Below are 16171 nucleotides of genomic sequence, written 5' to 3'. Positions count from 1 at the left end.
GAGAAAAGTGAAACAATGAATGAACGGAAATCCAAAGTCTCTGTAAATTTTCATTGAAATTAATAATAAATTTAAAAAAAAAAAAAAGGTATTGTCCGAATGGAGCAAAGGAATTCTGCATGGTTTAAAGTCAGGAAAGGTGTGTGTCGGAGCTGTATTCTTTCTCCACATTCATTCAATCTGCTTGGCAAGCAAATCATTTGAAAGTCTAGGCTTTATGAAAAACAACATGGCATCAAAATCAGAGGGAAATATGACTCAGCTATTCCACTGCTAGGAATGGACAAAAAAATAAAAATTAGAACTGAGATATAAAGGGAGATTTATACTGAAGTCCATAGCACCATTATTCACCATCTCAAGAACACGGAAACTGCCCAAATGACCAACCATAATTGAAACTCAGGGGCAACAATTTTGAAAACTACCACATAACTTAAGAAGTACTGAAGAGCATTATGCTGAGTGAACTAACTCAGTCTCATAAAGACAAATACTGCATATGACAATTATTGTAGAAACTGAAAGATTATTAGTAAAATGTATATGAGGATCCAGTGGACGGTGTGAGCAAAAGGGTAAGAAAAGGGAAGGGGAAAATCATAGGTGGCACAATTTGGTGGGTAAAGGGAATGGAAAAGATCCTGAGGGATCTGGAAAACAGGGTAATGGTGGGCATTGTTCAATGATGGTTAATTTTATAAAACAATGAATGGGAATGATTGTATGAATGTGAATGAAGAATAGTGTAAAATACAACTTTGTAAGCATGCCAGTATAAAATAAAAATTTTAAAAATAAAATGGGAGGAAATCTCATCAACAACTCATGTTATGCAGATGACAAAATCTTGCATGCTAAAAGCAAGAAGAACTTGAAATACTTGCTGTAGAAAATCAAGGACTACAGTCTTCAATATGGATTACATTTCAACATCAAGATAAAAAATCCTTACCACTGGGTAGATAAGCAACATCAATGACAGATGGAGAAGACTGAAATTGTCAGCGATTTATTCTTACTTGGATCCATACCAATAGTACTAAAAGTCAAGAAATCAAAAGACATATTGTATTGCATTAGGAATGTTTGCTGTCAAGGACCTCTCCAAATTACTAAGGAGCACTGATGTCAGTTTAAAGAATGAAGTGCACCCAATTCCGCTTCAGCCTTGGTCTTTTCAATCACTTGCTATGCATCTGAGAGCTGGACAATGAATAAGGATGACAAAAGAAGAATTGATGTCTTTGAGCTATGTGTGAGCACTCAATATTCCAAGGACTTCCAAAAGGACAGGTATGTCCTGAAGAAAGTGCAGCCAGAGTTTTCCTTGGAGGTATGGATGGCAAAGCTTCATTTCATATACTTTGGACACGTTTCTATTCTAAGAAAGGCTATTCCTTGGAAAGGGACATTGTGCTTGGAAATGTGGAGGGTGGTGAAAGAAAGGAAGACCCTCAATGAAATGGATTGACACAGTAACTGCAGCAATCGTTCAAGCATGCTTGAGGATGGCACAGGGTAAAACAGGGTTCAGATCACTGAGTTACTATGAGTTGTACTCCACTCAAAGATAACATTGGTAACATTTGGGAGTCCATGGATACTGTAACATTAATATGTTCAGTTGCTAATTAAAAGGTTGCCATCTACTCAGAAGCCACTCAGAAGAAAGGTGAAATACCTACTTTAAAACATTCATCCACTGAAAACCCTGTGGAGTGCAATTACACTTTGGCACAGAAGACTTGTCATGTGTCAAAACCAACTTGGTGATAACGGTTTTGGGCTTTGGGTTTGTTTTTATATTTAAAACTTTATGTCCATATGTCAACAACTTTGACACAAATTATGTTGTTAAGTGGCATCAAGTTGAGTATGACTGTGATTTCAGAAAACTTGATAACTGGCTTTTCTAAACCACGCCCCCGGCTGCCACACACACACACACACACACCCCCGCTGGAAGGAGCTCTGTTGGCCTAGTAACAAAAAGCTGTGCTGCAATCCTGAAGGCACACAGTTCAAATCCACCAGCTGCTCTGTGGGAAAAGGATGGAAAATCTCCTCCCAAACAAGTAACTAACTGCCTCTGAAAACCTGTGAGAGGGTCAGCTATGGGTCGATTCTGACTCAATGGTACACAACAACAACATCCCCCTCTGGGTACTGATATCCAGCTACTGCAATTCATAGCTGACCCTCCAGTGAGTTTTCAGGAGAAAACTGCCATCTTCTCCCATGAAGCAATTCATGGATTTGAACTGCCTGCCTCTGTGATGCAGCACAGCTAGCTCCTTAGTCATAAGGGTTCATTTAAGCCTCCATTTGTGTGTGCTCATGTTATATTTGTATGCTCTGTCTCATTGCCATCAAGTCAGTTTTAACCCATAGCTGGCCCTCCAGCTGGTTTCCAAGGCTGTAAATCGCACAGAAGGAGACTGTGTATCTCTTCCCTCTCTTCAGCTGGTTGATCTGAACCACAAACAAGCCACAGTCTTTGGGCTAGCAGCACAACTTTCTACATGCCCAGAGTTCCCTACATTTATATTGATGGCACTCTGTCAATCCATGGGATAAAGAGAAACCTTAAGACTTAACTCAGGCCAAGGACTGACATCCTAAAAAACCAGAATCTGAGTGAGAAGGAAGAGATTCTAAAATACAAAGTTATTTTGATGGTTGTTTCATTTGTTTGGGTTTTGTTTTCTTTTTTTTTCTCCCCTCCCTCTCCCCCCCCCCCCCTTTTAAAGAAAATCCCGAGGGTGGCCTAGTGGCAAGAAGCTGTGCTGCAATCTTTAAAGCGCACTGTTCAAATCCACCAGCTGCTCCGCTGGAGAAGGAGGAGCAATCTCCTCCTGCACCAGTCAGATCCAATTCGACGGTACACAAGACAAAAGAAAAAAAGAAAATACCTCTGCAACAGGTAGCTTAACCATAATAATGAAGACAGCAGAGAAAAAAAATACAGTTTTAGTCAATGAGTCTTCTTGACCTGCACCCACAAATGCCCCTAGCTGTCAAATTGCATAGTCCCATCAGGCTCTGGGAAGAATAGGCAGGAAAGCTTACTCCACAGATCCAACTAATTTTCCTTTGTTGATAGCTGAGCCTCTTTGCTACTTAATCTAGAACACAGGCCCCTGCCTCAGGACAAATATCCTGAGCTGGTCTGTTGTGTCTCAATGTCTCCATGCATTCTGCCCAATCTATGCCCACCTTTCCCCACAGGATTATTACTATAGTATATACCATGACACTAGTGACTAACCCAGGCAAGGCTGAGGATCCCTTCTTGGAATTCCATTATCCCTTTTTATTTGTTTACTGTGGTAGAAAACATGATAAGCTCTCTGCCACTGACCTAGAGAAATAGATATTCCTGGAGCTTGTCCTGCCTCTTGGTCTTGAGACTTTTTACATAGTTATGTCCATCTTGTGTAACTGCATCACGCTGTACATGTAGTCTCTGTCACTCATCTGAATATTTACTACAAATCAATAAAATGCTCCCTGAAATAATAATAAAGCAAATACTGGTGCCCTGATAAAAGGAGCTGTGCTACCACTGTGGGTGGTTTGAATCCACCAGCTGCTCTGCAGAAGGAGGGCAGTTTCCTCCCACGAGATGTACAGCCTTTGAAAACCCTCTGGAGGGTCAGCTATATGAATCAGTCCTAACTGGACAGCACACAATAGTAGCAATATTCAATTATCTTACTAGTTCACATTTCACATTTAGAACCACAATAAAAGCTCTGTCAACTATTTTGCATATTAAAAAATCTGGCAGTAACAAATATCCAGGTGTGAAGTGAGGTCTTTTCTCCTTTCAAGGAGGAAGGCCCATCCCTTTAGGGATTGTAACTTCCTAATAAATGCTGACTGCGATGATTAAGGCTAGGTATCAAATTGGCTGGACTATGATAAAAATTGTCTATGTAATTATATCATTTGTTAGGTATGTAATAGTCATCCTCCACTTTTCAATCTGATGAGGTCTTTTTTTTTTTTCATTTTCACTTAACAATGTAGTCTCTGAGTCCTAACCATATAAATACGTGAAGAGTGCGTGCAATGTCATCTCCTTAGCCATCCACTTCAAATTATTCTTCTGTACTCTCACTCCCTCCTTAAGACTTCTGCACTGTTCTTACTGCTACTGACATCATCCCAGTCTATAATCATGTCTCTATCCCAAAGATATCTGGAATAACCTATCTCTGAACTCCGGTCCCATCTGAAAGCTACTCTCAAAACACATCCTTCAAGTAGTTCTGTTCATTCTGCTGCTAGAGGTCTCTCCTCTAGACTGAAAGCTCAGGAATAGCAGTCTTTGTCCCAGCACTTGGACCTCAATAATCATTGGTTGAATCAATGAAAACCGCACATGAATAACAAAATAAATGGATGGCATGACTCAGAGACACTTCAAGCTCAGATGCCTCTTTGAGCTCAATTTTGGCAAAGGGAGTTAAGAATCCGAAGTCGAAGTTTTGAGCCAAGAAGAACGCAGAGCAGACAACCACTACAACTGGGTAGGTGGAAGACCCAGGAAAATGCCAACTCTTGGCAACTCAGCCAAATTTCTGGGTCTTCTTCAGCTACAAGCCATTCAGTAAAATGTTGAGATTGTGGACTGCCTGCACCATCGGACCAAGATGCTGTAAGACATTACAATCGACTCAAGGTCAGTGTGGGCACCAGGGTGCAATACCACTCTCCCGTCTCGGGTGCAAGCCAGAGTTTGTGATCCTCCCATGCAGTTCTCACACAGGCATACACTTGCTAGGCTCCTTTCACTCCCACACTCAGGAACATTATTTCGGGAATACACACACACCCACACCCGGGGCTCCAGACACAACCTCCGAGCAACAACACCACATAAACCCGGTCCGAGCACCCCCTTTCTACCCTCCACCCCTCACCCCCGCACAAGCACTCTTCGAAGGCTGAATTCCTTCTTAAACACACCAGATCTCAGCCCATAACACGCGCACTCACTCCGCACACCACCCCGCCCCGTTGCCGGATAACGCCAAACCACGCCCTTCCCTGAGGTGGAGGAGGTGTGATTCCCCGCCGCCCTTGGACCCAAGGTTTATGGTGGTGCCACACAGTCGCTACCTGCCTAAAGTCAACACTGCCGAAGCCCCCGCAGCAGTCCAGCCCATCTGCCGGGCCGCTCATAAATCGGCTTCGGCCCCAGGTCCTCTCAGCCGGGGTTTGCCTAAGAAAGGACCGCAGGGCACTTTAAGGTGCCTCCTGCCGCCCAAAGCCGGTCCCATTATTGGAGGGTTGCCGCTGGCTAGGGAGTCTTTGCCCTTACCCCCACGTTTTCCCCTGGCCTTGTGGGAAATGTAGTTCCCATTCTTTGCAGGCCCCCTTATCCCCATAGAGCTGGGAACTACAAGTCCCAGAGTGGCTGCCTGTTCGCGGCAGTTTTTCCACTCTTGCAGCCCACCAATTCTGACCTGGCGTTCTGACCTCCTTTGGCTTCGGGGAGATCCTGGTGAGATGCCGCTTTGCCTTCCTGCAGGCTCTGACTTTTCCTCGGTGCCCTCTCCCCAGTCCGCTCAGCACCTAAGGTCTTGGCTTGCACCTCCCAGAATGGTTTCGTCCAGCCAGAGAGATTTCTGTCCTGTTGTCCTTCACTCATTCTGGCTCAGAACACAGCATCTAGGATGACAAAAAATACGGATTACAACTCAGATATGTGCCATAATGGGAGGGGAAAAACCTGAGGGTTAGGAATGGGAACATGATAGCGTCTTAAAAAAAAAATGATCGCCTTCACTCATAATGGTGTCAATAAGACAAAGAGTTTGCAAATGAATATGAATATGAATAAAGCACTTTACTTACAGATCTGGGAGGACAGTGGGTCGGCCTCACAGATTGCCGCCTGGACTGGGAGAGGTCACCAGGCTTTTATACTAAAATCAAAGAATTTCTATATCTGAAAGAAAACCATTCATACCCAGATACTCCTTTCCTGGCAAACAGGCAGATTAAGTTACAATTTACATATAATTGGGGGAAACAGCTTCAAAGAGATAACAGCTAATCTAGGAGATGCATCTCCTCTTCTGATAGACAGATTAAAGAAAGGACAAAAGGACACAGGATTCTAAGGTCAAGCAATTAGCCTTTCAGGCTGGAGAAAATTGATGCCAGTTTTATAACTGTAGTTCCCTAACTGATACATACATAGAGAGTTCTGAACTTACCAGTACCACCCCATCATGTGATTGGGTTTGTACCAAAAAACCTGCTGAAGATATTTATGTCTTTGTCTCTCCCTTGAAAGCTTCTAGGTCTAATTAGTTGTAGGAAAATCAGTGATCCAGGCCAAACTCACTTGCAGCATTTCCCAGCTGATCAGAGATTTACTACTTGTTGTAAATAAATAAGCAGTAACTAGTGGCTGTGGAATCAGTTCTACTTTGTGGTGACCCAGTGTGTGCCAGAGGGTTTCTTTACTCTATAGTGTTTTCAGTGATTAATTTTTCAGAAGTACATTAACAGACTTTTCTTCCAAACCACTAGTACTAGACAAACAAAGGGTCTGTCCTGCCAGTTGCTCATTAAGCAAAATTAACAGAGACAAAGGTGGAAAATCACAATGCATTTTACTATTAGATCTAGAAGGCAGTGAGATATTTCTCCAAGACAGTCTTACTTTCCTCCATACAATTGGAATTATTTTTTTAAAATTTTATTATTTTTTTGTGCTTTTACTGTCAAATCAGACCTGACTGATACAGGAGGAGATTGTCCCTCCTTCTCCAGTAGAGGTGGATTCAAACCGCATACCTCTGGGATTGTAGCACAGCTTCTTGCCACTAGAGCTCCCTTACAATTGGAGTTCTTATAACTATCCCTGCAAGTGCCCCCCAGGGACCAGCATGAGGGACTTACAGTCGGAGGGGTCTAGAGAGCCCAGATTCCACTCTAGCTCTCCCCTTACGAGCGTACGGATGGCCCCCAGAACCAGGACAACTCCAACCCCTCCAGTACTGGCCATTTTCCTCTGCTGACCTCTGTATTTGGAAGACTAACCATCCTTCCTTTTCAGATAACCCCACAGGGCTTATTAGACTAATTGAGTCCCTCATGTTCTCTCACCAACCCACCTGGGATGATTGCCAGCAACTTCTCCTGGTCCTCTTCACTACTGAGGAGCGAGAGAGAATTCAGACGGAAGCCAGTAAAAATGTCCAAGATGATGCAGGACAACCAGTCCAGATTCTTGCGGCCATGGATGTGGGATTTCCTCTCGTTCGCCCCAACTGGGATTGTAACACTGCTGGAGGTAGGGAGCAGCTATCCACTTACTGCCGGACTCTTGTAGTAGGTCTCAGAGGGGCTACACGATGCCCCACTAATTTGGCCAAAGTAAGAGAAGTCCTTCAAGGACCTACCGAACCCCCCTCCGTGTTCCTAGAAAGACTAATGGATGCCTATAGGAGATACACTCCCTTTGACCCTGCATCAGAGGGACAGAAAGCAGCAGTAGTTATGGCCTTCATTGGGCAGTCTGCTCCAGACATCAGAAAAAATTACAGCGCATAGAGGGGTTACAAGATTTTACATTGAGGGGCGTAGTGAAAGAAGCTGAGAAAGTATACCACAAGAAGGAGACAGAAGAACAGAAAGCAGAGAGAGAAAAGAAAGAAAGGGAGGAACGTGAGGACCAGCGAGACCGCCGTCAAGAGAGAAATTTGACAAAAATCTTAGCTGCAGTAGTGAGTGAAAAAGAAATAAAGCAGGGTCTAGACAGACAGGGCACCTGGGCACTAAAGGATCGAAGCAATATGAAAAAGAAACTGCAGTTGGACAAAGACCAGTGTGCATACTGCAAAAACAAAGAACACTGGGCTAAAGAGTGTCCCAAGAAAAAGAATAAGCCGTCAACAATTCTCACCCTAGATGAGGACTAGGGGAGACGGGGCTCGGATCCCCTCCCCGAGCCTAGGGTAACTATATCTCTGGGGGGGACCCCCGTTGACTTCCTGGTAGACACAGGGGCACAACATTCGGTTCTGAAGCAGCCCCTGGGGAAGATTAGCACAAAGAAGTAAGTGGTACTAGGGGCTACTGGACAAAAATTCTGCCCATAGACCACGGAACGGACTATAGATCTAGGAAAAAATCAAGTGACTCACTCTTTTCTTGTTATACCGGAATGCCCAGCCCCACTCTTAGGAAGAGATCTCCTAACTAAACTGAAAGCCCAAATTCAGTTCACTCCAAGGGGGCCTGAAGTTACCTGGGAAAACAACAAGCCCAGCACCCTCGCCCTATTAGTTCAACTAGAAGAAGAATATAGGCTCCATGAGCCAGAGACAGAGGCTAAAGATTCGGACCTCGTAGATTGGTTAAAAGAATTCCCAGAAGCCTGGGCAGAAACAGGGGGGTTAGGTATGGCTAAAAATGTTCCACCAATAGTAGTGGAATTAAAAGCGGACGCCTCCCCCACTAGAGTTAGACAATATCCTATGAGTAAAGAAGCCAAGGATGGAATCCGACCACACATCCTCAGGTTAATAAAACAAGAGGTTCTAGTGCCATGCCAATCCTCCTGGAACACTCCTCTCCTCCCTGTGAAAAAGCCAGGGACAAATGACTACCGGCCAGTGCAGGATCTAAGAGAAGTGAATCAGAGAGTGCAGGACATACACCCCACAGTTCCTAACCCTTACACCCTCCTCAGCATGCTACCACCTGAAAGAAAATGGTATTCTGTCTTAGACTTGAAAAATGTTTTTTCTGTCTGAGGTTGCATCCCGCTAGCCAAGCTATCTTTGCCTTTGAATGGCGAGACCCTGAGGCTGGGATAACTGGACAATTAACCTGGAGTTGATTGGCTCAGGGGTTCAAGCATTCGCGGACCCTTTTTGATGAGGCCCTGCATGAGACCTCAGTGAATTCCAGACCAGCAACCCTCAGGTGACTTTGTTACAGTATGTAGATGATCTGCTCCGAGCCGCCCTAACCGAAGAGGAATGCATTGAAGGTACAAAGAAGATTCTAATGGAGCTGGGGACTTTAGGCTATCGTGCCTCAGCCAAAAAGGCCCAGCTGTGCAAAACTGAAGTAACTTACTTAGGGTATATACTGAGAGATAGCCAAAGGTGGCTAACAGAGGCCCAGAAAAAGACTGTAATGCACATCCCAACTCCCTCCTCACCAAAGCAGGTAAAAGAATTCCTAGGGACAGTCAGGTTTTGTCACCTGTGGATACCCTGGTTCGCCTCCTTGGCAGCCCCCCATATCCTCTAACCAGAAACCAAGAACAATTTACCTGGAATCCTGAACATCAGACGGCCTTTAAGGACATTAAGAAAGCCTTGCTTTCAGCTCCTGCCCTCGCCTTGCCAGACCTGACCAAGCCATTTACCTTATACATAGATAAAAGAAGCAGGGTGGCTAAAAGTGTGTTGTCGCAAGCTTCAAGACCTTGAAACCGGCCAGTAGCCTATTTGTCCAAGAAACTAGATCCAGTGGCCAGTGGTTGGCCAGTCTGCCTGAAGGCCATTGCAGTTGCTGCGGTCCTAATAAAAGATGCAGACAAATTAACCATGGGGCAAACATGTCACTGTCATAGCCCCTCATGCATTAGAGAGCATCATTCGACAACCACCTGACCAATAGATGACTAATGCCCGCCTGACCCACTATCAGAGCCTACTCCTCTTAATAAAAGATGCAGACAAATAAAAGATGCAGACAAATTAACCATGGGGCAGCATGTCACTGTCATAGCCCCTCATGCATTAGAGAGCATCATTCGACAACCACCTGACCGATAGATGACTAATGCCCGCCTGACCCAACATCAGAGTCTACTCCTCACGGACAGAGTGACCTTTAGAGCTCCAGTCATCCTAAACCCGGCAACCCTGCTGCCTGCGGAGGGGGACCCAGAACCCTGCCATCGCTGCAATGAAATTCTAGTAGAAGAAACCAGCACCCGGAAAGACCTAAGAGATCAGCCTTGGCCCAGGTGTCCAACCTGGTTCACTGATGGCAGAAGCTTCGTCAAGAATGGTAAGCGGGTCGCCGGGGTGGCAGTGGTAGACGGGAAGAAAGTTATTTAGTCCAACAGCTTATCTGAAGGAAGCTCTGCACAAAAAGCCGAGTTAATAGCCCTCACTCAGGTGTTGAAACTAGCAGCAGGAAAGGCTATAAATATCTATACAGATAGTCGGTATGCTTTCGCCACAGCCCATATCCATGGGGCCATTTACCAGCAGCGAGGCCTTCTTACCTCAGCAAGGAAGAAGTCAAAAACAAAAAAGAAATCCTAGAACTGTTAGATGCTATACACCTGCCAAAGAAAGTAGTCATCATGCACTGTCCAGGGCACCAGCGAAATCAAGATGTCATAGCTAAAGAGAACCAGATGGCGGACGAAGCCACCAAGTCAGCAATAGAGAGAATCCCAACATTAGCTACTAACATCTGTGAACTCTGGTGGCCCCCAACGTCCAAGATTAGTTTTCAGTATTCTGAAGAAGATGAACAAGAACTGTCTTGCTTAAGGATTGACCAATAAAAACTCAGAAAAAGCTATAATAGACCAAGAGAACAAAAAAGTTCTCCCTCAGAAAGAAGGTAGAAAGTATGTAAAACAAATACACTATCCGACCCACTTAGGAGCAAAGAAATTAAAAGCCCTTACCAGAACCTCTGAGTTCCGAATATTAAAATTAAATAAAATTGTTCAAGCAATTGTAAAAAACTGCAAAGCCTGTGCCTTAAAAATGCCAAGACCGCTGCTGAGACAGCCGGTAAGAAGCTGAGAGGAGACAGACCTGGAGCATACTAAGAAGTGAATTTTACTGAAGTAAAAGTCACAGTTTATAACTATAAGTATCTGCTAGTGTTTGTAGATACCTTTTCAGGATGAGTCGAAGCATTCCCCACCAAGCAGGAGACTGCAAACGTAGTAGCCAAGAAGACCCTGGAAGAAATTTTCCCACGGTTTGGGATACCTAAGGTAATTGGGTCAGACAATGGCCCAGCCTGTGTTGCCCAGGTGAGTCAGAGACTGGCCAAACAACTGGGGGTGAATTAGAAATTGCACTGTGCTTATAGACCCCAGAGCTCAGGTCAGGTAGAAAGGATGAATAGAACTCTAAAAGAGACCTTAACTAAAATAACTATTGAGACCGGCATAGAAGATTAGATTGCTCTCCTACCCTTCGCACTTTTCGATGCGTGGAACACCCCAGGGATCCTTTCACTTACCCCTATGAAATCCTGTATGGGGGACCACCCCCTCTTACTAGTGTAAATGTGAAGTACAATGATGCCAGTTTTACTGATTCTGCATCGTTAATGACTCGTTTGAAAGCTCTAGAAACATGCCAAAAGGCGACCTGGCCAATGCTTCAAGAGATTTATAATGATAAATTGCCTCCCCTCCCACACAATTTTCAAGTTAGAGATAAAGTCTTAATCCGCCGGCACCGGACCAGCAATTTCGAGCCTCGCTGGAAGGAACCCTATCAAGTGCTGCTGACTACCCCTACAGCTGTTAAAGTAGACGGAGTAGCAGCTTGGGTCCATGTTTCTCATGTCAAGCCAGCTCCGACCAGTGAAGATAACCAGTAGACTCTGGAAAGGACTGATAATCCTTTTCGTTTGCGTCTTCGTCGTCGGGACAGCTGCAAGTAACCACAACCCGCACGCCCCTCACAACCTCACCTGGGTAGTCAAATCTCAAGCAGGGAACATTGTATAGTCTATCTCTGCAATCGTTACCCCTTGGACCTGGTGGCCAGATCTGTACCCTGACCTCTGTAAGTTAGCCCATGGAGCCCCTGCAGACTGGGACATAGAAACAACCCTTAAACCCACTGCTCCCTCATGGCCCACTCCCCATGATGCTCAAGACATGTGTAAATCTGATTCCGGGGGAAGTGCTGAGGTTGTTTGTAACCCCCTGCATTACAGGAGTTTTTGTTAACAAGAACTCCTCTGGTGCACTTAACCCTTTAGAGATCAGAGACTCAGAAGATTGCTGAGAAAGAATACTTCTTAGAATTGGATTTAGGTTGTGTTCAACCTGGACAGCCTGAAGGTCCCTTGTTTTCAAGGGTCGGCTGTTTCTGGAACATGTCCTAGTCCAGCAGACCTCTTATTGTCACTAAACCCTTCAGGGATGTTTCCATCTCAATCTCTTCTCTGTCTATCATGAAGCTGCCAATTGGCCCAGTGGTGAGATTCTTTGTTTTCTTGACATTGAGCTTCAATCTATATTGAAGACTACAGTCCTGCAGCAAGTGCCTCATGTCATCATCAGTTTCAGCAAGCAAGGTTATATAATCTGTATAATCCTCCAATCCTGGTGCAACATTCCTCCTCATAAAATCCAGCCTCCTGAATGATCTGTTCTGCATATAGATTGAAAAGATATGGAGATAGGATGCATCTCTGACTCAAACCTTTACTGATCCTGAACCATATAGTTTCCCTACTCTACTCTGAGAGAGATAGATGATAGATAGATGATGAGAGAGAGAGAGAGAGAGAGAGGTTCTATGTTCTATGGTTTATGCCTTTGCATAGATAATGAAACACAAATAGACATTCCTCTGGTACTCTCTGCTTTTGGCCAAGACTAACATTGGATCTAATACCACAGCCTCTTCTAAATCCAGCTTTCACATCTGGCATTTCCATGTTGTACTGTTCCAGTCATTTTGGATCATCTTCAGCAGGATCTTGCTTGTGTGTGGTATTATTAAATAATTTTGGCACTCTATCGGGTCACCCTTTTTTGAATAGAAATAAATATAGATCTCTTCCAGTCTATTGGCCAGGCAGTTGTCCTCCAGATTTCTCAGCACAACCTGGCGAGCATGTCCAGGGCATCAAGGAAAAGGCAGTTTAAAAAAATCTGTGGTGCAGAATGCCAGCCCTGCTGGAAGGCCAGTCCCACCAGAAGGCCAGCCAAGCCTCAATACAGTGATATTGTTCAATAATTTTCACACTCTGTCGGGTCACCCTTTTTTGGAATGGAAATAAATATAGATCTCTTCCAATCTATTGGCCAGGTAGTTGTCCTCCAGATTTCTCAGCACAACCTGGTGAGCATGTCCAGGGCATCAAGGAAAAGGCAGTTTAAAAAATCTGTGGTGCAGAGCGCCAGCCGTGCTGGAACACCAGCCCCCACAGGGTGGCAGCTGGACATCTGCAACCTGAGGTCCTCACGTGTACCCACACAGAAGCTATCCCCGCTGGGTGTGAGCCATACAGCTGCAACCTGAGTAAGGTTCCCCACCTCCCATCCCCACACAGGCAGGTAGTCCTGCTAGGCATGAGCAGGACAGCTGCAAACTGAGTGAGGTCCTCGTGCATGCCTGCCAGAAGCCAGCTCTGCTGTCCGTGAGCCATACAGCTGCAACCTGAGTGAGATCCCCATGAGTCCCTACATGGGCAGGTGGCCCCACCAGGAGGTCCCTGTGTGTGCCCACCTGGACAGCTAGAATCTGAGTGAGGTCCCCAAATGTGCCCACCTGACTGGTGTCTGTCTGAGCACATGCCCACCTGGCATATGCCTGTGCATGTGCATGTGCCTGCCCAGTCTTGCATCTCCTCAGGTCCAGTCAACTAACTCCCTTTAATCTGGAGCACCTTGTTCTGACTTAACTGTAACAATTATCTAACAGAAGAGGTCACTTTCACAGGCCATGAATGGACACTTCCCTTGGTTCAGAAGTTCAGATAGGAACACATGCAATATAACTCCTACACCCTCTTCTGTATCAGTGACTTCAGATCAAGAACCTATCATCACCGCAGGCATGAAAATCTCTACTGCAGCAATGTCACATCAGAAGCAAGCTACCTCACACCCTACACAAGTGCAAAGCAAGATATCAACCCCCAAAAGTGACACAGTATCAATGGATTTACTGAAACCAGGAAGTGTGATGGAACTTTCTGACACAGAATTTAAAAGAACAATAATTTAATATTTTCAATGGGTGAGGGAAAATTTGAAGAATTACAGGACACTGCAAACAAAAACCAGGAGGAGTTAAAAAAAAACAACCCACAGACAAACAAAAAGACCAAAGCAAAACCTATCCAAAACAATGCAGATAAAACAAATGAGGCATTAGAGGCTCTGGAAAAACAGAAACGACAATCCAAAATATGAGGTCCAATATCTCAGAGGCTGTCAACATGATGGAGGAACATATGAACAGAATTGAAGAGATAGAACACAGAACCAATGAAGTAGAAGATAGAATTGTCACCACTGATACACTAGCGCAACAAGCAGAATCAAAAAGGAAGGAAAAAAAGGAAGAAAAGCCAAGAATAATGTGGGACACCATCAAGAGAAATAACATGTGCATCGTCAGAATCCCAGAACAAGTAAAGGCACCAAAAAAGTTATGGAAGAATTACTAGAAGAAAATTTCCCAGGCATAATGAAGAATGAGAGAATATATCCAAGAAGCTGAAAGAACACCATAGAACAGGCCCCAAAAGAAAAAACACCAAGGCATATGACAGTCAAATTTGCCAGGACCAAAGACAAGGAGAAAATTCTGAAAGCAGCTAGGGAAAACCAGAGTAACCTATAAGGGAGAGCAGATAAGATAAAGTGCCAATTTCTCAGCAGAAACCATGTGAGCAAGAAGACAGTGGAATGGTATATATCAAACACTCAAAGAACACAACTGCCAATCAAGAATATTGTACGCAGCAAAATTGCCATCAAATATGAAGGAGAGAGCAAGATATTCCCAGAAAAACAGAACCTAAGGGAGTTTGTAAAAACCAGACCAGCTTTGCAGGAAACACTGAGAGATGTTCTTTTTACAGAGGTGCCACAGAAAGCAGGATGTACTAAAGTAACTAGCAACAACACCAAAAAGCACTCGGTACATTGACAGCAATAAAACCGTATCACTCAATTGTCACACAGAAAGTGAATGGTTTAAATGCACCACTGGAGAGAAATAGAGTAGCAGATTGGATAAAAACCCAAAATCCATCAATATGCTGCCTACAAGGGACATATCTGAAAAGTGAAGGCTAAGAAAGACTGAAAATAAAAAGGTGGGGAAAAATATACCAACCAAATGGCAACCAGAAAAATGCAGGAGTAATGATATTAATCTCTGATAAAATAAATTGCAACACAAAAATCATCATAATGGATAAGGAAAGTCATAATAACATAATGTTTAAAGAATCAATAGAACAAGAGGACATAACAATAATAAATATCTATGCACCAAATGATAGAGCTGCAAAATGTACAAAACAAACATTAACAAAACTGAAAAAGGAAACAGACAACACTACTATAGTAGTTAGAGAATTCAATACACCACTCTCAAGAAAAAATAGAACTACAAGAAAGAAACTCAACAAAGATGCTGAAGAATAAAACCACACAATAAACCAACTTGATCTCATGGATATTTATAGGCTAATGCACCCCAAAATAGCACAGTATACCTTCTTCTACAATGTGCATGGAACGTTCTCCAGAATAGATCACATTTTGGGTCACAAGGCAAGCATCAATAAATGCAAAAACATAGAAATAATACAGAGCATCTTCTCAGACCACAAAATGCAATAAAATTAGAAATTAATGACAAGAGGATAAAGGAGGGGGGGAACCCTATACATTTTGATGCTGAACAATGCCTTTCTTGAACATAAGTGGTTCCTGGAAGAAATAAAAAATGAAATTAAAAAGTTTCTTGAAACAAATAACAATGAAAACACCACTTACAAAAACGTCAATTTATAGCAGTAAGAAAACACATCAAAAGGCAGGAAAAAATGACCATTGACTCTCTAACCTAACATTTCCAACAAATTGAAAAAGAACATCAAGAAAACCTGACATTCTAAAAATACTGAAATTGTAAAAATTACAGCAGAAATAAAGAAAATAGAAAACAGAAAAACAATTGAAGCCATCAACAAAACTAAGAGCTGATTCTTTGAAACGGTCAATAAAATATACAAACCACTAGCAAAACTAACAAAGCAAAAGACACAAATAATCCAAGTAAGATATGAAACAGGCAACATCACAACAGAACCATCTAAAATAAAAAGGCTAACCTTGGGATATTATGAAAAACTATAAACTGCTGGCGGAGGCCTGGAAACCTCCACT

General features: G+C 43.6%; 1 pseudogene; it reads left to right on the top strand.

Moving 5' to 3' along the window:
• Window positions 1-5106: 5106 nt before the first annotated feature.
• On the top strand, window positions 5107-11007 carry LOC102854547 (annotated as a pseudogene).
• The last annotated feature ends 5164 nt before the right edge of the window (window positions 11008-16171 follow it).

This window comes from Elephantulus edwardii, unplaced genomic scaffold, assembly GCF_000299155.1.
Source record: "Elephantulus edwardii isolate Elephantulus edwardi_28Jun2011 unplaced genomic scaffold, EleEdw1.0 scaffold00483, whole genome shotgun sequence".
NCBI lineage: Eukaryota > Metazoa > Chordata > Mammalia > Macroscelidea > Macroscelididae > Elephantulus > Elephantulus edwardii.
The sequence above is the reverse complement of the archived record's forward strand: the minus strand, read 5'-3'. Positions and strand labels throughout refer to the sequence as shown.